Raw genomic sequence first — 6,260 nt, 5'->3', positions numbered from 1 at the left:
GGATCAGTTTAAAGCCACCGTGTGACACGTTCCAACGGCGCGAAAAGAAGCATGAGGGAGAAGTAATTCGAAAGTCATACAAACTTTATGTAAGTGGAAACGTATTAAAACCTGATTTTAACCATCGTATTCTTACGGCTGCGCAACTCGTCTTCTAAAATATTACTTGGACAACTCCCAACGCAGCTTACCCGAATGGCAGATTTATGTTTCATTTGGGATACTGTTCCGTCTAATTAACATTGTTTTCATTTACTTGATGAGTGTGCGCCTTCTCATGCTGACGTGCTCCTCCCGGGCGCGCGGCGCTGCCTCCCCGCTGATCTCCTTCCTTGTTACCCATCCCTCTGCCCTTCCATCACACGCACGCCGACTCACACACTCCGCTGACAAATGATTACATTCGCGCCCCCGCGCCTGTTTGGCGTGACGCGCGGCGCGAGCTTGATGATGTTCGTCACACTATACTGATCTTTCACGGCCTATATCGCATTGTACTTCTAGTTGTTTGGCTTGTTTTGCGGGCTCCGCTCCGCGTGTCCTCGTCTCCCGCACGCCGCGTCATGTCCCATGCGCCGCGGGCGGAGCGCAGCGTATCCAGCGAAACTTTTGGCGGACAGTTTGAAAACTCTGGCAGGGCCCTTCAGGCGGGGGAGGCGCGGGGCCGCGGCGAGGCGCACGGCGCGCGGCGTGCGGTCGGGCAATGCGGAGAGCGATAGTGCGACCGCGGGCGGGGCGGGGTGGGGCGTGATAGTGCTCTGACCTCGCCCTGACCCGCCCTTGCCGTGCGGGAGACCAAACTGTCGTCGCTCGCCCGCCCTACGTTTCCGTCGCTGCACCCAACATTTTGCTTGTCCTCTGCCTGCCCCTTACCGCGCCTGTCAAATTCAAACGTGCCGAACGCACCGCACACATCTATATACGACGTTGGAAAAGCAGAGAACCAGTGTGAAAAATTGTGGTAGCGGTACAGAAAAATATCCCATGGATAAAGTCGTACAATTTCACTTCAAGATGGAAAACGTACAAGCACTCCGTATCGGACTTGAAATCGAACGACTAGCTTAATGAGGGGTTGTACGTACATTACATGTACGTCTCGTTTTGTCAATTTCATATATTACATAATGTATCGTTCATGTACAAAAATATTTTTCACAAGTGATACGACGAATTTTTTGAATTTGTATACAGGTGATATCATTATCTGCTTTCGTAACGAGTGCTTGCTGAGTTGTGGCAGATTTTGAGCATGTTCTCTGGGTTTTCGCCACCAGCACACCAGCCATAAGCCCCAGCCACCCCGTTGTGGCTCACCCAAACGAAAAGGCTCAAAACAGTTCGTGCGCGCGACAGGCGCGGGGGACGCATTGTTTAGTTGACTCTAGCCGGTTGCCCCGTCGCCCGTTGCGCGCTGGCTAGAGAGTTCGGGGGAGGAGCCGGCGAGGGATGGGACACAGGCCGGGGAGGGGGAGGGGCGAACACGGCTACCGGAGCAGAGCCCTCTGCAGCCGAGCAGGGGCGGGCATCGGATGCCTAAATGCGTCCGAATACGACTTGGTGGGAGTGAGAGGGGGCCATTGTTCGCTTGTGCAGCATTTCACTCTCACTGCTGCCTGTTTTCGGAGTGCAGCGCCGCCGCCGCCGGCGGACGGGGCGGTCGGACGGAGACGTACGGACAGACCAAAACCCCCTGCGGAAACGTTACCCGATGAATAGCGATATCGTCACGGATAGCTGGGCAAGCGCTTTCCCCCGGCCCCTGGGCACATTGTGTGCAGCAGCAGGCCGGTACCTCCCCTCCCGGCAGGCCCTGCCAGCCCTGCGCCCCGCCAGCAGCTGCACTCACGAGCCATTATCAACTCCTCCCCCACCTCTCCCTCCCCCTCCTGGTCCGTCCCTCGCGATAATGTTAATCCGCACTGGCGCCTGGCGATAGAAAGCCCAACAGGCACGCGCCGTCAATTTTTGTTTTCGTTGTTTAACGGGAAATCTGTCGGTAATCCCCCTGGATGAGGCCGACACCAGGTCCCGGCACCACGACGATACCATTCAGTGTAGAGCACAAAATCTCGCTGCCCCTCTTTTTTTTCGCCACTAGGAATAGAAGTTGTTGCGTGTCGTGAGGGAAAATTTTCATTGAAGCGTGCCATACACGCAAAAGAAAAAACAACAAAAAACACTTATTTTTAGGACGCCGAAAACGGGCCAGGAGCTAAATGGAGTAAGCGACCCTCTAGACGGCTTGTCCCATTTCCCGGGTCCCTAGAGCGAAAATGGGATTATTATTCTTTTATATTCCTTCCATTTGATTCGAGACCTACGCAATGACACAAATTTTGATCGAAAAGTCCGCATGTCAGGGATCGTCAGATTTTGACTCCTCTTACGGCTCTTTTGTCGTTTATAAATGACCAGTAGTTTTCTTGTCTCACGCGCCTATTGAGTTACACCTTGATCGCGCGTGTAGTCGGCTTCAGTAAGCATTAGGGCACCTCGGAATATTTTTTTCGAAGTGTATCGACCAATGGGTCTTACTCGGGTCACATCCGAAAACGCTAAATTTCACGATTTGCCTTTTTGGCGTGTTTACTTGGAAGGCTTACAGTTTTGGAAATAGAGGTCTCAGAACGTCGAGAGGGCATTAGATCAATTTCCTGAGGCCATACCTCTCCAACACAACCCCGAAACCCGAAAAATGTCTTATTAGCCCGTAAAGGGTTAATTTCCATTTTATTTTTTACTTGTTCTTAAAGTTTTATCGTTTAACGCAAAAGTTTTGAAAAGCTTTGCGTCAAGATAGGTTTGCAGAATGTGTATACTAAAATACACTGCAACCAAGTAAAGAAAATTACAAAAAACGAATGCCTGGTCTTTTGTGAGAGAGTTCAGTGAATATCAGATGTCATGAAGACTCCTCTCTCTCGCCCCGGCGCCTATTCTCGCACTCCCAGCGCGCCATAGCATGCAGGAGCCTCCTTGCTGGTCTGAGTAGACCTCTCCAGTTCCTCATTCCTTTCTCCCCCTCTGCCTGGCCCCTCTGGCCCCGCCCCTCGACTAGCCAGTTTGCACGCAGCGCCCCTTCCCATCGGCCCTTTCTCGAGGTTAATGGAGTGGATCCTACCCCTTGTCATACTGTGCGAAGTGCCGAAGCAAGCCGGGGCGTGGCTGGGGAAGGGGGCTCGGTGACACTTGTCGGGGCGCGACGACGCGAGCGGGGACGTTGTAGTGAAGCAGGGGCAGTAGGGCAGCTCCGAGAGAGACGAGTAGGAGCTTCTGATTCTGTGCTGCTAACTGCTTTCGGAGAACTTCTTCGTCGAATCCGGCATCATCCATGGCTTTTTTGCAAACAGTGCGCCGGAACGCTGATGCTGAGCTCTCTGCTTGTCGAGCCGGTTGTCTTGCAATATAATAATACTAGGAAGAGGAGGGGAGTGGGGAAAGGTTGAATGCCGTGTGCTCTCGCCTCTCGCCGTACGAAAAGACGGTGCGACAGACACAAACTTACTTATTGCCGTCTGTGAGAGGTACTGGGGGGCCGAGTTATGAGTTCCACGCCGCTTTCCAATGACAAACTTTCGGAACAGCGACGCGGGATATGAATTCCAGTCGCGCAGCAAAACAGAGCTGTGGGCGCGTGACGGAGCTGAAGTGTCTGCGAGTGTCTGTGTTTGGCCTCCCCTGCTGCAACTGTGCGCAGACACGTCAAATATCTGGGCTGGATAGGCGAGCACAGGAAAGTGGAATTGGTTGGTTCCCAGAGCTACGCAAAAATGCATCGGGCGCGGACGTCAAGACGTCAAGTGTTTTGACGGGCGTTGCTGCGCCGTGCACAGACACGAGTGGATGGGCCAGAGTAGGAGGCACTGGGGAAGGGGAGAGAAAAAGAGAGAGAACACGCTGCTCTGCAAAATACAGGGTGGCCGCTCTACCCCGTTGTTTTAAAAAGGTAGACTAGCCCGCCCGCACCTACCTCTCGAGTCCCCTCCCACCTCCCCGCTCCGTCAGCGGGCTAGTCTACCTTTTCAAAACAACAGCGCAGAGCGGCCACCCTGTAGTTGTAGTTTTTACGGGAAAATTTTCCTTGAAGCGTGTCGTAAAATTCTAATTTAAAATTGTAAAATAACAAGCACTTTGCATCGACTTGGAATTCAACGACGAATAAGTTTGGGGTGTCATAAATCAACAACATATTACGAAAATATTAAGGGCAAAATCTATCGCAAATAATTTACGACGATATTTTTCCACTGGGTGTGTGTGTGAGTGAGTGAGTGAGTGAGTGAGTAGTGAGAGAGAGAGAGACAGAGAGACAGTGAGAGAGAGGGAGAAAGAGGCGTGTAAGGTGTGGTCGAATGAGCGAGCTGGAGGAGCGTGGAGCAGGTGTGGAGAGGCAGGGCGGTTCGCACAGCACGGATTCCGGTGCTGATGGAATATAGCTCTTGACCCAAATTCAATTGCTTTGGCAGTCCACTCAGCCCGGCCAGCCCCCCCCCCCCCCCCGGCTCTTGACGCCGGGGAGGCGAGACTGTAAGGGGTTTGGCGTTGGGGCAAGGGGTCGTGAGCGAGACGAGACGACTCCTGGTCTCTTTATCCTCCCTCGCTCTTTCCTAAACGTCGTACCACCAGGCGCGCTCTCTCTCTCTCTCTCTCTCTCTCTTCTGTCTTCCCAAGAGTCCTTTCCCCTCCTCCGTTGGCCTCCTTTAAGCCCCTCTCCACCCGCAGTCACTCTCCCCACTCCTATGACACCGGACGGCCGTAGGGGAGCGTGCCCTCCCAGATCGGGTGGCATCCGACAGAGGCGCGGGCCGGGGACTCCCCGGCGGGGAGCCCTGCTGCCTCCTTATCCCGCCCTGCTCCCCCCCCATTCTCTCCCGCCATAGCGCGCACGCTTCCGCTCTCAGCCCTTTCGCTTTTCATTTCACTCGCCTTTTTTCTCTCTCGCTCTTTTGCTCTCTCTGTCTCCCCCGCTTCGTCGCCTCCGTCGGCATGGATGTCTACGGTTGTCGCCTTTGTCTCGTCAGCCACTGAGCCGTGTGGGTCTTGTCACAGACGAGCCGCTGCTTCTCTCGGACGGGCCACCTGTAGGAGCCTAAACCTTCACCGCCCTGCCGCCCTACCGTGGCTGACAAGTACGACCGCGCGGCAGAACCGCGTTAAGGCACCGCTGGACTGGAACGCGTCGCAAGTCCGGTTTAATGTCGGTTCCATCAAAGTAAGCCGTAGTGGGCGCGGTTCCCTCGAATCACAGGACACGAGCCTACACGGCCTACACTGAATTGGCATTGGCAGGGCGAACGTGAATTATTGCAAGTAAATGATTTCATGATCTCTAAAATGCGTACCAAAGAAACGGAACATGTAAGTTTTAAACACATTATAGATACTCGCAAAATATAGAGCGCAAAAAGTTTGTTAACTTCTTTTATTTTGCTGCGACAGTAATAAATTTTGCTGCTGGTAGCAAAAAATTTGCAGAAACAAGAAACAAAAAAATAATCGCCTAACCATTTTGTAAAGCGAAATGACTCTTTTGCGTGTAAGAAACCGTGGCGTTGCACTCCAGAAGTAGAAAAAATTTCAGTCACAATCGATCTTGACAGCAGACATGATACTGTACCCATGTAATGGCCAGTTTATTTAACCTACGGCGTCTCCGTACCTTGGGTTTCGTACCCTCTTTTCATCAGAGCCCATGTAAAAAAAATGTGGGTACGGAGCCAGGGTACGGAACGGTACGGAAAAAGTCCCGCTAATTTTGATGAGGAAGTCTTCGTCTTAAGTACGGAGTCTGTTACTGCGTTCCGCTACCCCCGTCCCTAAGCTAGCCCATGTAAAAATCATTGGTACGGTGGCCAGGTACGGTAAATCTCCAAACCACTTTCGAAAATCACTCCCAAAAGTGAGGTACGGAACGCTGTGATAGGCTCCGTATACAAGACTGATTTTTTACAGTGCATATACGGTTACGCTGCCTTTTGAGATACAATATTAGCCTAGCCAGCAGAAAGAAGGTAGGGGGAAGGGGCTGGTGGGGCGGGGGTGGCTCACTGCCTCTAACAATGTTGCCTCTTACCCGACTGTTCAATTTCAGTGTCGCTTTTTATAATGACCCTTAAGATATTGCCTCTAACCAAAATATACGATTCCCAAGGAAAAATTTGCCTCTAACAAAATTGCCTATAACCAAAAATTTCAAACAGATTCTGGCCCTGCTCTGGCTTCTCTGTCCTTACCGAGAGTAAAAGCAATGACATCTT

General features: G+C 52.3%; 1 protein-coding gene across 1 annotated transcript in view; it reads left to right on the top strand.

Annotated features, from left to right (window-relative positions):
• Positions 1-6,260, top strand: part of LOC113204274 (uncharacterized) — a 74,017-nt gene that overhangs the window by 55,796 nt on the left and 11,961 nt on the right. The gene's annotated exons all lie outside the window — the stretch shown is intronic.

Source organism: Frankliniella occidentalis, unplaced genomic scaffold (assembly GCF_000697945.3).
Source record: "Frankliniella occidentalis isolate FOCC.00 unplaced genomic scaffold, Focc_3.1 Scaffold150, whole genome shotgun sequence".
Classification (NCBI taxonomy): domain Eukaryota; kingdom Metazoa; phylum Arthropoda; class Insecta; order Thysanoptera; family Thripidae; genus Frankliniella; species Frankliniella occidentalis.
The sequence above is the reverse complement of the archived record's forward strand: the minus strand, read 5'-3'. Positions and strand labels throughout refer to the sequence as shown.